This window comes from Chlorocebus sabaeus, unplaced genomic scaffold, assembly GCF_047675955.1.
Source record: "Chlorocebus sabaeus isolate Y175 unplaced genomic scaffold, mChlSab1.0.hap1 unalloc_scaffold_219, whole genome shotgun sequence".
Lineage (NCBI taxonomy): Eukaryota > Metazoa > Chordata > Mammalia > Primates > Cercopithecidae > Chlorocebus > Chlorocebus sabaeus.
Genome location: NW_027327503.1, coordinates 133,328 through 150,328, shown reverse-complemented (window position 1 = coordinate 150,328; position 17,001 = coordinate 133,328). Strand labels below are relative to the sequence as shown.

The window sequence follows — 17,001 nt, the reverse complement described above, 5'->3', positions numbered from 1 at the left end:
GTGTGGCTCTTGACATGTACACTTTTCAGAGATACTTGGTTAAGATTTTTATCATGGCTCACCTGAGCAGCCATGGTTTCGAACTACCTGGAGATGTGGTCTGGAAGGCCAGTGCTATGGCCATCCTTCCCGCTCCTGCAGGAGGGGAGTCATCCTGGGACTAGAGGGCTTCGCCTGTAATCAGCTATCTCATAATAAGTGGATTTGATGCTGGTTTCGTTAGGTCAGGAAATTTCCCATTTGGAAGGAAAACTGATACTTGTTTTTGGGTTTTGCTGAGGAGCCACAGGGTTTAGAGCAGGGACTGGAAGTTTGTTGAGACACACGTGAGTGCACTCAAACATCTTCCATGAAACATGGAAATAAAGGCAGTGTTCCAGAGAGGTCCCTGGCTTTGGGATATAAATATTTCTGTAACAGAATGGTACTGGATGTCTGCTGTATTTTTTTCTCTGCTATTTTGGCAAGTTTTATTTGGTGTGTGTCTCCTGTACACAAGGTATGACATCAGTTTTTGCCACCAAGTATTTACAGCCGTTGGTTACCTCCTATGTGGGTCACTTTTGTGCCGTGGTTTCTTTGAGGAAATTGTAGGTCTCCTACCCAAAGCACATTGCCCATTTCAAGGTGCTCCTGGTTTCTGAACACCTGTGGCAGTGCCTTCCATGTGGGTGAAGCCCGCCGAGAAAGTACCCCTCCCCAGGAGGTGGGGACTGGTGATTGCCTGAGTGAGGAGGCCGGGGATGAGCTCTGGACTAGAACTTGTGACCGGCTGCTTTTCCTTCCCCTCGTCTCCCTCCTATTTTTCCACCACCCCCACTTTTTAAAAATTTCTTATAAAAAATTAAGCAAGTATTTTGGTTTCCTTTATTCGCTATTCCTTTCTAATCGTATGCAGAATGAGCCTGGGAAAGTGGAAAGGAAAGTTGTACTTAGCTTCAGATGATCCTACCAGCCCCGCATTGAGGGGCTTCCATCAGGTGGCATTGTCAAGTGGCGTTCTGGAGGTTCTCCTTTCAGTCCTCAGCGTTAACCAGCAGAGGCAGGTGGCACTTATTCCTGGTTAATGTTGAGGAAGTTGAGCTCAAAGTGGCTAAGGGAACTTCCCAAAGTCACATAGGAAGTAGCAGAGTAGAACCAAACACAGATTGTCTCTGAATCAGGCAGGTCATCAGATTCCAAAATGGGCTGTTAATTTTTGGAGGTCAAAAAGCTGAACAGACAAAGCTATTTCTTTTTTCTTCTTCGTCGTCGTCGTCTTCTTCTTCTTCGTCGTCGTCGTCTTCTTCTTCTTCTTCTTCTTCTTCTTCTTCTTCTTCTTCTTCTTCTTCTTCTTCTTCTTCTTCTTCTTACTCCTCCTCCTCCTCTTCCTCCTCCTCCTCCTCCTTTTTTGATCTAGGATTTCACTATGCAGCCTAGGCTGGTCTAGGCTCAAGCTGTCCTCCTGCCTTAGCGTTCTGAGTACTGGGCTTACAGGTTTGTGTCACCACACCCAACAGAACAGACATTTCTTTAAAGAAGACATGCAAATGGCCAAAAAATATGTGAGAAAAATTCTTAGTATCACTTATAATCAGAGAAATGCAAATCAAAACCACAGTGAGGTATCATCTCACCTGTCAGGATGAGTATTACCAAAAAGACAAAAAATCCTGGCGAGGATATGGAGACAAGGGAGCTCTTACACACTGTAGGGGGGTGTAAACTAGAGCAGCTGGCTGGGCGTGGGGCGCACGCTGACATCCCAGCACTTTGGGAGGCGGAGGCGGGCAGATCACTTGAGGTCAGGAGTTTGAAACCAGCCTGGCCAACATGGTGAAACCCCGTCTCTACTAAAAACACAAAAATTATCTGGGAGCGGTGGATCACACCTGTAATCCCAGCACTGTTGGGCGGCTGAGGTGGGTGGGTCACTTGAGGCCAGGAGTTCAAGACCAGCCTGGCCAATGTTGTGAAACCCCATCTCTACAAAAAAATACAAAAATTTGCCAGGTGCAGTGGCGGGTGCCAGTAATCCCAGCTACTCAGGAGGCTGAGGCATGAGAACCACTTGAACCTGGGAGGCAGATGCTACAGTGAGCAAGCCGAGGTTACACCACTATACTCCAGCCTGGGCAACAGTGAGACTCTGTCTCGAAGAGAAAAAAGAGAAAGAGTAAGAGTAAGCTAAGGCACCCACTATGGCAAACAGTATGGAGGTTCCTCAGAAAACTGCAAATGAAATTACAGTGTGATCCAGCAGTCCCACTACAGTGTAGATACCCAAAGAAAAGGAAATCAGTGTCAGAGGGGCATCCGCACCTCTGTTTCCTACAGCACTGTTCACCATAGCCAAGATACGGAATCAGCCTCGGTGTCCAACAGCAGATGATGGATAGAGAAAATGTGGTCTTTATACACAGTAGCATACTATTCAGCCATAACACAAGATGAAGTCCTGTTATTCTCAGCAATGTGGATGGAACTGGAAGATATTATGAAATAAGCCAGAGACAGATAGTTACACAGCACATGTTCTCTTATGTGGAAGGCAAAAAAGAGTGGATCTCATTGAAGTTGAAAGTAGACAGAGGATCCTAGAGGGTGAGAAGGGTGGGGGAAGAGGGAGATAGGGAGAAATGTGTTAAAGGATACAAAATTCTAGCTGGATAGGAATAAGTTCTAGTGTTCTATAACATAGGATGACTATAGTTAACAAGAATATATAGTTTCAGACTGGGCGCGGTGGCTCATGCCTGTAATCCTAGCACTTTGGGAGGCTGAGGTGGGTGGATCACCTGAGGTCAGGAGTTTGAGACTAGCCTGGCCAACGTGGTGAAACCCCATCTCTACTAAAAATACAAAAATTAGCTGGGCATAGTGGTGAGTGCCTGTGTAATCCCAGCTACCAGGGAGGCTGAGGCAGGAGAATAGCTTGAACCTGGGAAGCAGATGTTGCAGTGAGCTGAGATCACACCACTGCCCTGTAGCCTGGGCAACAGAGTAAGACTTTGTCTCAAAAAAAAAAAATATGTGTGTGTGTGTGTGTGTATATATATATTTCCAGATAACTGGAGGAAGGGTATTGAACGTTGCCAACACAAAGAAATGATAAATGTTTGAGATGGTGGATATGCTAATTATGCTGATCACCTACAATACATGTATTATAACATCACCATGTGTACTACATACATATGTACAGTACACAATTATGTGTCAATTAAAAAAGAAAAAACTGAACTTAGATTGGAATGACTATGAAGTAGCTAGCTTTTTCATATTTTTTATATAGACCCTAGGCATTTATTTTAGGTAAACTACCCTTGGCTTCAGGAAATGTTTAGTATTTGAATTTTAGCCTTGCATTTTATAATACAGAGAAGTAAAACTGTAGGCTTGCTTTAGATACAGTCACAGGGATTTGCCGTGATGACCTTTTTATGTAATAAGGGGGAAATATACCTGAATTAATAGGCATACATGCTCAGTTTTCTCCCTCGTACACATTTTTAGTTGTTGTCCCGGCATTGTGATACTTATGTAAACAGTATGAGATAGGTAGGAATCAGAATTTTAAGGTAAGAATACTTAAAGTTATGTATTTTTCAAACTTCCAAACTGGATATTTTACATGTCCATTATATAACTGTAATTAAATTATCAAAAAGACAATACCTGTCTTTAATATGGGTGATGCTCTAGCTTTTCTTTTCTTTTTTTTTTTTTTTTTGAGACAGGGTCTCACTTTCTCCCAGGCTGGAGTGTAGTGGTGCGATCATGGCTCACTGCAGCCTCAGCCTCATAGGCTCGAGAGATCCTCCCACCTCAGCCTCCCAAGTAGCTGGGACCACAGGTGTACAACACCATGCCCAGCTAATGTTTAAAATGTTTTGCAGAGACAGGGCCTCCCTCTGTTGCTCAGGCTGGTCTGGGATTCCTGGATTCAAGTGATTCTCCTGCTTCATCCTCCCAAAGTGCTGTGATTAGAGGCATGTGCCACTGCCTGGCCCCATATAAGTGGGATGATGACTTGAGCCTAGGAGTTCCACACCAGCCTGGGTAACATGGTACAAGACCCTGTCTCTACAAAAACTAAAAAAATTAACTGGTCATGGTGGCACCTGCCTGTGGTCCCAGCTACTCCAGGAGGCTGAGGCGGGAGGATAACTTGAGCCCAGGAGTCAAGGCTGCAGTGAGCTCTGACCTTGTCATTGCATTCCAGCCTGGGTGACAGAGTGAGACCTTGTCTCTTAAAAAAACTTACTGGCTACCTGATTATTCATAGGAAAAAAACCTGAACTCTTCTCTAAACCTCATACCTAGTACAAAAATTAACTCAAAATGGATCATAGACTAAAATGTAAAATGCAAAATAAAGATGAAAAGAGGAGCTAGAGACTGGGAGAAACTATTTGCAAACCACATGTCTGATAAAGGCCTCATATCTATAATATATAAATAACTATCCAAATTCAGCAGTGAAACCGAATCATCTAGTTTGAAAATGAATAAAAGACCTGAAGAGACATTTCAGATAACATATAAGCACATGAAAAGCTGTTCAACATCATGAGCTATCAGAAAAATGCACACTAAAGGCACGTCACTATACACCTATCAGAATGCCTAAAATAAAAAGTAGTAACAAGACCAATGCTGGTGAGGACGCGGGGAAACGGGATCACTCACACTTGGCTGGTGGGAATGGAAGACGGTACAGCCATTCTGGAAAACAGCTTGACAGTTTCTTAAAAAACTCAATGTGCAATTGCCATAGGATGCAGCACTCACATTCATGGGCAGTTATCCCAGAGAAATGAAGACTTATGTTCACACAAAAGCCTATATGTATCTGTTCATAGCAGCATTATTTATAAAGGCTGGAAACTGGAAACAACCTGGAGACTGCTCAGCAGGTGAATGGTTAAACAAACTGGTGCACCCAGACCCCAGATACCACTCTGTAGTAGTTAATGACATCCTTGTTCATCAGTCTTTCAAACTAGAAACCACCATCATGTTTACTCCCCTTTTTTCCATCCTGGGTCTGAGTGGACTTCATTTTGCATTTCTTTCCAATGCATTTTCCCTCTGTCCTTTCTGGTTGCACCTCATGCCTCATTTGAACCGTTGTAAGAGCCACCAAATTGTTTCTCTGTCTCATCATGGAATCCTTTCTACACTTCATGCCCCACATTGCCATTGGAACAATCTTTCCAAAACATGAACAAACTAACTTAAAAGAAATATCCCAGGTAGCCTTCCAAATAAGTATAAGCTTTGTGTTAGAAGTTTGACTTCTTGTCTATAGGGAACCCCAGGACTGTAGAGAGACGGATTTGCTGTCTGCATTTTCAGATCAGGCAGAAATCCCTGGAGGGGCCCATGTGGAATAGTGGCACAAATACCGGTTCTAGAATCAGAAGCCCTCATATCCTGGTTCTAACACTAGCTGGATGTTCTTGGGAAAGTTTTGATTTCATAACCTCAGAAACTCCATTTCTTAAGAAATGGAGATGGGAAAACATACTCAAGGGATCACACAAGGCTGCTGGGAGGAGCAGATGAGGGCCATGGTGAACATGCTGTGTAATCCGTGAAGTACGTCGTATGTGTGAGAAGTGGAACTGTGTGGATAGCGGTTCTGGAATCATTGTATGAAAACGATGGAAAGCACATTCGTAGTTCTGCCTGATGATACCACTGGGCACCTGTGTTGTACGTGACTGCAACATGGGTGAGGCCCGGGTCAGTACAGCTCACAGTTTGGTTTTCATGCAGTTAGAAAGGCCCGAGAGGACCCTTCCCCCCTCCAGCTGTAGGAAGGAGGCGGCTGTCTCCTGCCTCTATTTGGTGGGAATGTCTGTGGCTCCTTGGGGACAGGAATGCAGGGAGTGGGGGAAGAAAGCCGGCCTGACTGCTCGCTAGTCACCCTTCCCCCAGGAAGGAGTGGAGGGGTCATTTCGTGGTAACTCGCCAAGTCTTTCTTAACCCATCTGCTCTTTGAAATGACCAGCATGACAAGTAAAAGACCCGTTAGAGACAGATGGGCTGTGTGTCCCGTGCGTTTATGGCTTTGTGGCCTCAGAGCTGCCAGAACTCGATAGCTTTCTGGGGAACGGTGGGTCAGCCAAGGGGCTGAAAATAGAGGAAGAAAATTCACCCTCACTGCTCTGGTCTGGGAGTGATGACTGAGGAGAGCGGCATGGAGGGCCCAGCCGTGGGGTCCTTCTCAAGCACACCCTCACCGCAGTGGGAATGCGGGTCTCAACCTCCCTAGGCCTCCGTGATTTTCGTCTGTCACATACTCACCTCCAGCAGGGACGTCTATGGTGATGAGATGAGGGAGCATCCTAGCACATGTGGCACTTAGTAGGCTTGTGGTGAGTGGACGCTGGCGTCAGTGGAACAGGAGACTGGGCGCTGCATGTGGACGCACTCACGTGCTGGTGGCATGAGTGGACAGAGGGGAGAGGGACGCTCTGCCGTTCTCCTTTTGGTCTGTCACTCCCGCTGTTGTGAACAGAATCCGTGAGTGTATTCTGTTGCCCCAGTCTACTTGGTAGGCTGATTGTTCAATTTTTTGCTTCCACTTTTGATTTCTTAAGAATGGGAAAAGGAATACTTCAGTTACTTTTCTGGTTGATGGCATACTTTCCTTGATATCACCTTAATGCTTTTTAATTTCTATGTATTTTGGATGCTGGAGCTTGCCTGACATCTGTGTTTTTAGGCCTCACCCTCGCGCATAACTGTTGGCCACACCAGGACCAGAGAGAAGTGACCAGACCGATTGGTAGCAGGGCTAGGACTGGAGTTCTCCAGCCTTTTGGCGCCCAGCAGGCTCTGTTTTCTGTATTGCACTGCTCTTCCCTGTTTCGACCCCTGTTAGGACAGTGGATGTGAAATGTAGCTGGACGCTTTTGGGGGTGTGCTAGGAGTGTGGCAGATGCCTCAAACTGGCAGGCAGATGCCTCAAACTGGCATTTTCCCCTGATTCTGAATTCTCATGGCTCAGAGTCAGTCTCTAGGCTACGGACCGGGAAGACGCAGGAAGTTGTTTTGTATGACAAACTATGCCAGGGCATTTTTTTCACCCGGCAATTTATTTGGTTTGGACTGGAATAAATCTCTGATATTGTTTTCTTTGACAATATTATTAGGGAGTGGAGCCTGACTTGTTAACCTAGTCCGATTCATAGTGCTTAGAATCTCAGTGAGTGTGTGTTGAACGGAGCGGAAGTGTGAGAGCATCTTGGACAGTGGTTTGCAAACCTAGCTGCATCTGGGGGGCTGTGAAAAACACATGCGTGCTTACTCCAGACCAGTTGAAATAGAATCTGCAGGAATGGAGCCTGGGCAGCTATAGTGCTGTTAAAAACCCCCAGGTGGTTCTGATATACCCTAAAGGTTGAGTAAAGGTTGAGATCCACTGATCCACAGTGAATTGGAGTCCTGGATCATAGACATGCCTTACGCTTTCACCAGCTTAGAATGGTTCTTGTGCTTTAGAACTGTGAAAAAGTGTTATGCAAACAAGTGTGGAAATAGCCTAAATGCCACATCCTGTTACTACCTGTCATGAAGTACATTGACCAGTTATTCACTCTATTCTGATCTCTACCCATTCCACCTTTTCTTCATGGAACAATAATTTGACAGTTGGTTATGCAGAACCAGAGTAAGTCTAGTTTGATTGGCGGGAAACGATTTTGGGTATGAAGTACTCTTTAGGCATTGATTGAACTCTTGTTTGTACCACCGCTGTGCTGGACAGTTTATAAATATTACTTCTTTAAACAAGGCCTATGGAGTCAGGCTGCCTGGGTTTTGCTAAGTAGTTGTGTCATTTGGGGCAAGTTTTTAAGCTTATATAAACCTGACTTTCATCTATGAAATGGGATGACAAGGGGTCATTATCATCTCACAGGATCGTGTAAATGTGTGTGTAAAGTGCTTAGTTTCGTGCCTAACACATAATAACTAGTTAATAAAGTTATTACACCATCGTCGTCATATTTAAATGTAAATATTAAGAGCTAATAAATGTGTAAAAGGTACTATACGTTTACCCATTGACTACTTTAGTTTTAAGTGGTTGGGTTAATTTATGCCTTAAATATTGGCCTCTTGAATACCTTGAATTTCAATTGAACGTAGCCAGAGGATTTCATAATTGGACCATTGCCTCTGGAAGTTGGAGCTTTGTTTGTTCGTTTGCTTTCACTTCCTACACTAAACATGTGGCTGTGCACACCTTTATGGTGACTTCTGGTACTGGGGAATCAAAGCTTCATTCGCTTCTTTGGAGGAGATGATCTTATGCTATATGAAGCACTCAGACTTTGTTAACTGTGTACCATCCAGACAAGACCAGGTGCTTCCCATGGCAACCTGTCCTTTTCTTAGCTCTCTCATCAATCTAGCCTGTTCCTTCTATTCCTCTTTATACTAGAACTTGTCTTTGAACAAGGAATGTTGTTTTGTAACTGCTAGGTCCCCAGCAATTAGTAATGCCTAGCACATACTAGGTGCCTTCTGAATGTTAATAGGTGATAATCTAGCAGAACACAAGATAAATCCGCAGATTGAGATTTAAGCTGTGTGGTATGAACGCTGCATTGGCAAACTTATTAAATCAATTTTGTTAATACAAGTTTAACATATTTTAGTAACTGACTTAATTCAGGAATCATTTACTGAGTGTCTTCTAGGCCAGACACTGGGGACAGAAAGGTAATAATATATGATCCCTGCCTCATGCACAGGAAGTCTAGTGCGATGGACAGACACGTGCCAATGGCTGCCATGGAATATGGTGAGCATTAAGATAAAGGGGCACCCTGTGTGCCCTTGGAGCACAGAGCAGGGTTTGTGTTCTGGGAACATCGGCTCCATGTGAAAACACAATTTAAATTTTCTTTTTTCTTTTTCTTTTTTTTTTTTTTTGAGACAGAGTCTTGCTCTGTGGTCCAGGCTGGAGTACAGTGGTGTGATCTCGGCTCACTGCAACGTGCTTCCCCCAGGTTCAAGCGATTCTCGTGCCTCAGCCTCCCGAGTAGCTGGGATAACAGGTGTGCGCCACCACGCCTGGCTAATTTTTGCATTTATAGCAGAAATGGAGTTTCACCATGCTGGCCGGGCTGGTCTTGGACTCCTGACATCAGGTGATCCTCCCACCTTGGCCTTCCAAAGTTCTGGAATTATAGGCATGTATGTATTCATCCTTTTAAATATCTGCGGGTAGCACTTAACTTTAAATGGGTACTAATTAAACTATTGAATGACTTTAGTATGGATTGAATGACTTTGCTTGGGCCTCGTTTTTAATTTCCTTCATTAGAGGAAAAAAAAAAAATGCACGTTGAATATCCCTCATCCAAACTGCTTGGAACCAGAAGTGTCTCAGATTTCTTTACATTTTTGGATTTTTGAATATTTGTATTATACTTGCTGGTTGAGCATCCTGAATTCAAAAATTCAGAGTCTGAGCTGTTCCAATGAACGTTTCGTTGAGCGTCACGTCAGCACTCAAAAGTTGTGGATTTCAGAGTTTCTGGTTAGGGAGACACATCCTGTATGGGTGCTGGAATGTCGCAGGAGTTCTGGACCAGAGGTTGGGTGACTAGGGTTTGGTTTTCGCTTTGTTACTAAACAGGCTGTTTTCTTCCATAAGCTCAGCTTTAAATCCCCCGGTTGTCAAAGAAAGGAATGGGCCATCTGATGTTTAAGGCCTCTGTTAGTTCTGACTTGGAGACACCTGACTTCAGTTCATCTTCCTTAGGAGGGGACAAAGAATATGGGAATTTTGAAATTGTTAGTCAACATCTACAGGGTCGTTGCAGCCTGGTTTTGGGTAAAGGTCATCTTTAGTGAGCCCAGGGAGAAACAGTGGTTTAGCTGTCAGCTGAGAGGGATAAGTGGTCCTATTAATTTTCCTCTGTGTTAGTGAAAGCATTGTTAAGGGTCACAGCGTTAGTGGAGCTGGCTGGAAAGAGGAGGGGAACTCACTGTTACAGGTTATATTGAATGTCTTTTCAGTCACTAAATGCTTTTTATGATATGTTTTTCAGGATTTCAGTGTTGTATGATTTCTCTGTGTTAAGCACAGGAAATTTAACATCAGCAAAAAAGAATGCTCTTTCTTTTTTTTTTTTCTTTGAGATGGACTTTCGCTCTTGTCGCCCAGGCTGGAGTGCAGTGGCGTGATCTCAGCTCACTGCAACCTCGACCTCCTGAGTTCAAGGGATTTTCCTGCCTCAGCCTCCTGAGTAGCTGGAATTACAGGTGCCCGCCAGCATGCCCGGCTAATTTTTGTATTTTTAGTACAGATGGGACTTTGCCATATTGGCCAGGCTGTTCTTGAACTTCTGACCTCAGGTGATCTTCCTGCCTCGGCTTCCCAAATTGCTGGGATTACAGGCATGCGCCGCCATGCCTGGCCTTGAATGTTCTTTCTATGGGAATCTACGAAAGCCAACTTTTGAGTCTAGTGGCAGAAAACCTCTTCTTCATTGTTTAGCTGTGCTGTGAGCTTGGAGGGCTTCAAGTCCAGCTGAAAAAGCTGTAGTATTTTAGGTCAGTTGGCTGTCTTGGAGAACTTCATGAGCACTGGGCTGGAGTGATACTGTCAGAGTTCATGAGCTGTTTGAGACTCTCAAAGCCTAGATACTGGGGTTGCCCAAATACGTCAGCTGGACTCACTGTTTCTCTCGGGAGTCGGGGGATGGAAAATGCTGTGGTCTTAACTCTTCTCTTAATTTTACAGTACTGTTATTAATGGTAGGAATGATTTCATACGTTTGCATTTCGCTTTGTAATTCACAGAGAATTTTAAAATCCGTTATCTGATTTTATTCCCTCAGCAGTTCTGTGAAAAAGGTAGAGCACTTTCATATCTTCTGTTTTCCCATGATTCTCTTGTGGCTCACAGAAGCTAAGAGCCTTCACCAAGGTCATAGGGTGAATGAGTCGCAGAGCTGCGAGTAGAGGCTCAGGCTTCTAGTGACCCTGTTTCTTCCTTGATAGCTCGCTCTGGTGGCGCTATGTTCAGGTAACTGCGCATGCTCGGTTTGGTCTTTTGTAAATCCCTGCCCCATTTCGGGGGAGGTTCTTGGGAGGCTTCTATTCGTTTTGGAGCATTTAAGTATCTTGTCCTCTCTCCCTCTTCCCAGATGCATGGGCAGTTCTGCAGGCCCCCAGGCTGGCCCTTGTGCGTGGGGGCGTCTCCTGCCTCCACGTTGCTTGCATGCCCCCTTCTGAAGGTGCTCTTCCCCGCATGGAACCCCCTCGTGCTGCCTCCACACTGCAGGCTGTTCGGTAAATGTTCCTAAGTGAGCATCGTTGTTTTCTAGAAATGGGACGGGGTATGGATGCCAAGTTCTTTTCTGTGTGAAGTCTTCGATTGTATCATCTTGCCTTCCCTGTGTGTGCTCCTTGAGGTTGTCGCTGTGCTGTGGTCATCTGTGTTCCCTAGGGTGCCTCCCTTGGAGTCCTGGCGGTATTAGACATGTAGTCAGTGTTCACAGCCTAAATGAAAGAAAGGCCAACAGAGTCATTAAATCTGGAAAATGACAAGTGAGGGAAAGGAATTTTTATTGGAGGCATGTGAAAAAGAAATCTTTTTAGCAAAGTTGACCTGTTTCTCAACTGAAGTTGAATTTCAGCTCAGAAAAGCAGCTGTGTGCCCAGATGGCTTTGGGATTTCAGTTTGTGACAGATGAATTGAATTTGTTGTTGTATGAATGTGTTATCCTTTTGTGGTTTTATTAGGCCTTTCTCCCAAACGGAATCGATTTTTCTATAAAACTCACACTTCCTTTTTGAGAAGTGTAACACCAATTGTATGGGATGGTCTCCCAAAAGATTACCAGCCAGGAACCGAACACACTGCCTGAGACTCACGGCCCCTGGTTTCTGCCTGTGCAGCTGCAGGGCAGAGAGGCACGCTCGAGCTGAAATCAAGACGCATGTCTGCATCTTCTCTTTCTTGACTGCTGTTTCGTCTCTGAGCTGGCCTGCCTTCAACGTCTAGGAGCTTGGTGGGTGTAGACACATTACGGTATGGAGGAGGGATATGGCGTTGACACAGCCAGGAGACTCGCTGAAGTCTCTGTTCTCTTCCTGCTCACTGCTCTCACTTTGTATGAGTCACATTTGTAGGGCTGTGCACAGTGGCTTACACCTGTAATCCCAGCACTTTGGGAGGCCAACCTTGGAGGATCTCTTGAGCCCAGAGTTTGGAACCAGTCTGGGCAACATGGTGAAAGCCCATCCCTACAAAAAATAAAAATTAAAAAATTAGCCAGGTGTATTGGCTTATGCCTGTAATCCCAGCTACTGGAGAGGCTGAGGTGCGAGAATCACTTGAGCCCGGGAAGTCGAGGCTGCAGTGAACCATCATCACGCCACTGCACTCCAGCCTGGTCAGAGCAAGACCTTGTCTCAAAACAGACAAAAACAAACAAACAAAAACCCATGTGTAATAGTGGCAGTAGTTAACTTTTGAAAGTTTGAAGAAAAGTTTCTAAATCACCCGTGACCATGGACAATTTACTTAGCCTTTCTATGCCTCAGTTTCCTCATCTATGAAAAATGAGAGAATATGGTACTGATCTTACAGGATCATTAAACCATTGCCCAGATTGCTTATAGAGCTAGAGCTTTTTCCTTGAAGTACATGAGTATGGCTGTCAGACATCTGAAACCCGAAGCCATCTTACAACATCATTTGGATACTACCCCCTCTCCTCCCTCTTTTTCCATTTGTAAGGGACAAGGATCCAGGAAGGAAAGAATCAGCTTACAAAAGCTTTTGTTACAATTAATCGTTCATGTTCTTTCTTTTGGTATCTTATTCTCTGTTTACATTTTTTTTTTTTTATTACATTTTTTGAGACAGAGTCTTGCTCTGTCACCCAGGCTGGAGTGCAGTGGCACGATCTCGGTTCACTCCAACCTCTGCCTCCCAGGTTCAAGTGATTCTTGTGCCTCAGCTTCCTGAGTAACTGAGATTACAGTTGTGTGCCACCACGTCCAGCTAATTTTTATGTTTTTAGTGGAGACAAGGTTTCGTCATGTTGGTCAGGCTGATCTTGAACTCCTGAACTCAGGTGATCTGCCTGCCTCAGTCCCCCAAAGAACTGAGAGTACAGGTGTGAGCCACCGCCCCCGGCCGCTGTTTCCATTTTGTAACACTAGCGTCACCCCAGTGTAGGGTGGCTAGGGGTATTCTTCTTTCCTGTTTCCTGGTGTATTTTCCTCTACAGTATTGATCACTCTTTAACATACTTTTTGGTTGTCTGTCGCTACCTACAAAAATATATGTTCGCTGTTATATCACCAGTGCCTGGCACATAGATAGTCAATATTTGTTGAATGAATGAATGAATGAATGAATGGGCTGAAAGAACCTTATTCTTCTTTCTTCTGTCAGTTCACACCAAATGCTTTTGGAAAATGCTATATGAACAGGGATCATAAGCAGCAGAGGTTACACACATGGCTGTGGGATAGCCCATCATCCTCAGATACTTGTCTGGAAGGAGGTGGAGTACTTGAGTAGAAATGATACAAGATAACTTCTTCAGGAAATCAGCCAAGTGTCACAGCTTTTCACACAGGCGTGTGATGTTTGCGTATGTGTGTATGAAGAGCTGTCATGGCCTAGAATCACGGGCCTTTAGATCCCTTGTACAGATAGAAAAGTAAAGTCGGAGGCCCAGGAATGCTGTAGGCCACCAAGGTAGAGTCCCTGTCTGTCCTTCTCAGTGTCCGGTCACTTCTCACTGCACTCCCCTCTTTACTCCTAAAGCCACTTTCCCTGACTCTGAATGTGTAACCACGAGGGAGAAAATGTACTCCAGGCTCACAATTTGTGGAGAAAAAGCCCAACACCTAAAAATAATGTTCACAAAGTTTGTACCTAGAAAACGTGGCCATTTCTATCATGTCTTTGAATTTCCCTGTTTCTCATACATTTTATAAACAAGACAGTAGAAGGAGATTCGTGAACAGCAACTTTAGAACAAGGGGGAAAAAATCAAACCTAGAGCATTCCAGTTTCTGTTTTCTTCTCAGTTTAGGGCTGAGGCACTTTAGCTTCCTGTCTAAGGGACTACTCAAATCTGATTAGAAGCCATTGTGGGCTGGTAATTATCCATAATTTTAGGAAGACAGATGTAGCACCAACTCTGTTCTCTAATAGCAGGCTTATTAATTTTAAATTTGCATGGCAGGAGAATCAGATGGCGAGGTGAGATAAGCATTCAGATGCTTGGTCAATGATAGCTGTTTACTTCCACGTGTCACATGGGGATTTGGGACCCGGGAAGTCCACTGAGAACTGATGATTGTCTGTCCCCTAACCAGCTGGGTTCTTTTTCATCCTGAGCTCAGAAAGATTGCTCCTACTGCAGCCAGGGAAGACAGGTTGTTGACTGGTTAGAAATCATGGTAGGTTATTTTCTCCACTCGCAGTTCGCAGTTGGAAAGCAGGGCTATCAAAAAGTTGTCTCTGTTGTATTTCAAATCTGGGTGTTTAAAAAATTATGTAAGCAATTTAATCATTTCTTTAACAGTAGTTGTGTGTGTTCTTGATGCGAATGAGAGGTGCATTCCCTTGTAAAATCCCTGGGACTTAATAGGAAGATGTGAGCCTTAGAACAGAAGTTGGTTTTCTAGATGATCATGTAGATATGATGCTGAGCACTAGACAAAGATGTTGATTGAAGCGATTTTAAAAAATTTTGTCTGAGTTCAGATTTTACACCAATATTTAGAAAATCAGCAAAAGAACTTGGAGGAATGTTCTCAGGCATCCAGTTCAGCCCCCTGCGCACATTGTCATAAAATCCGAGTGTGTGTACAGGGAGACGCATTCCTTTCTGTTCTCATCACTGGCCCTTCCCTGGCTCTGCACCTGCCTGTCATGCGCGTCCCTGTGAAGAGACCACCAAACAGGCTTTGTGTGAGCAATAAAGCTTTTTAATCACCTGGGTGCAGGCGGGCTGAGTCTGAAAAAGAGAGTCAGCGAAGGGAGATAAGGGTGGGGGCGTTTTATAGGATTTGGGTAGGTAAAGGAAAATTACAGTCAAAGGGGGGTTGTTCTCTGGTGGGCAGGAGTGGGGGTCACAAGGTGCTCAGTGTGGGAGCTTTTTGAGCCAGGAAAAGGAATTTCACAAGATAATATAATCGCTTAAGGCAAGGACCGGTCATTTTCACTTCTTTTGTGGTAGAATGTCATCAGTTAAGGTGGGACAGGGCATTTGCACTTCTTTTATGATTCTTCAGTTACTTCAGGTCATCTGGGCATATAAGTGCAAGTCACAGGGGATGCGATTCCTTGGCTTGGGCTCAGAAGCATGACATTGCCCTCTTCCCTACCTTTTCCCTCCTGTGCGGTTCTCTCACAAAGTGAATGGCCTCAGCCACAGCTTCTCTGCAGCTGCATCAGACTGTGGCGACAGGAGTGGTGGCTCCTGCAGGGCCTGCTGTCCCCACTGAGCCCAGTCTTGCTTGCCGCTGGAACCTGGTCACCATTTTGCACCGAAAGTATGTAATTCTATGGAATGAAAGCCAACATGCTGGGAATGGAGGTGTCTTTATCACGGTGCTCTGCATATTTTAATCTTGGGTGGAAAGTATGGAAAAGTATGTGATACCTGTGGTTTGATGTCAGAAGGACGTTGTGAACTTGACGTGGACTGAGGATGTTCAGGTGCAACAGGCACCCTGGCTTCATTAAATGAGACTTCCCCATCTCCCTGTCAGGCATGCACAGGTGTATGGCCACATCTTATGTGTTATCCTTATCTAGAGTGCGCCTTGTCGTCACGTTTAAAGTTACATGATGATATTCTGCCTCATAGAGTAGGTCCCAAACCGCATTCAACACAGAAATGCACTCTTGCTTTTATACATAGAAAGTGCTTTCATATACCAAGTGGGAGAGCAGTCCTAAAATCTGGGCTGGAATCACAGAAGGAAGACTTGGGGAAGCAATAGATTCCCTAATCCAAAGCTGGTTTTTGATGAACCTAGAAACAGGACCAAGAGAAGTGAATTTGCCTAAGGCCCTGACAGTGTCTCACGGTAGCATTTGAACCTAGCAGTTTCTTGACCTATTTCTTTAAATGATTAGTCATGCTTCCTCTGATTCCTATATAAACGTATTCCTCATTCATTCTTTTGTTTCAGTGAATTATTGCGGTGCTACCACGTAGCAGTATTTGAGTCAAAATGTGGCAGTGTTTATCCCTTTCCAAGGTTTTTAGTTGTACAGTTTGTCAAAGTTGTGCTAACAGTTTCTTGTTGGTTGCAAGGTGTCCTTTCAGAAGCCAATTGTGTGGTGTATTTATATTGCTTGTTGGAGGTAGTTTGGTTAGAACCTACTTTGAGTGGCTGGCGTGGGCCTGGGGGACAATAACAGCTGCCTGCTTCATGGGCAGAGATGAAGTAATTGCTTCCTGGGAAGTACCATCCTCCTGGCCACACTCTCCAGCCCATTTCCTTTGTGGTGGTTTCCTTGCATCTGCATGGTTCTGACTTCATGTGAGTCTCTTTTATTTTAGCATATGACTTCAGGCTGTGGGGAAGAATGGCCATTTTAGCACAGAGATGCACACAAAGGAACAACTGGCTAAATGTGAGTGAAGACATTCTTGGAGGGGGATTCATTTCTTTTATTCTGTAACAGGCAGTCTGGGAAACATTCTGGACATGTGGCCTGTGGCCTGCACTGTCACAGCTCCTCCCTGCAGGATCGCAGATGTTTGGAGATTGTAGTGATAACTGTTATCATTGAGAATGTCATTCTCACAGGCTCTAATAAGTCAGGATTTATTCAGTGTTCATTTGTTAAAGACAACTGTATTTCTAGCCAAATCCATGGGAGACGTTTCTCCTGGCAGTGTTGCTGGGGGTATTCCCGTGGCTTAGTCTTAGGGGAGCACACGCCTTTGAATACTGCTGAAGCTGTGAGTACCCAAAGCGCACCGGAGTACTTTTGCCATACGGGGT

General features: G+C 44.6%; 1 long non-coding RNA gene across 1 annotated transcript; it reads right to left on the bottom strand.

Annotated features, from left to right (window-relative positions):
• Positions 1-259: 259 nt before the first annotated feature.
• LOC140711147 (uncharacterized) lies at positions 260-8,102 on the bottom strand. Its single transcript, XR_012092264.1, has 2 exons — positions 6,295-8,102; positions 260-2,464 (listed from the first exon to the last, which is right to left on the bottom strand). It is a non-coding gene; the product is annotated as an uncharacterized lncRNA (long non-coding RNA).
• Between the last annotated feature and the right edge of the window lie 8,899 nt (positions 8,103-17,001).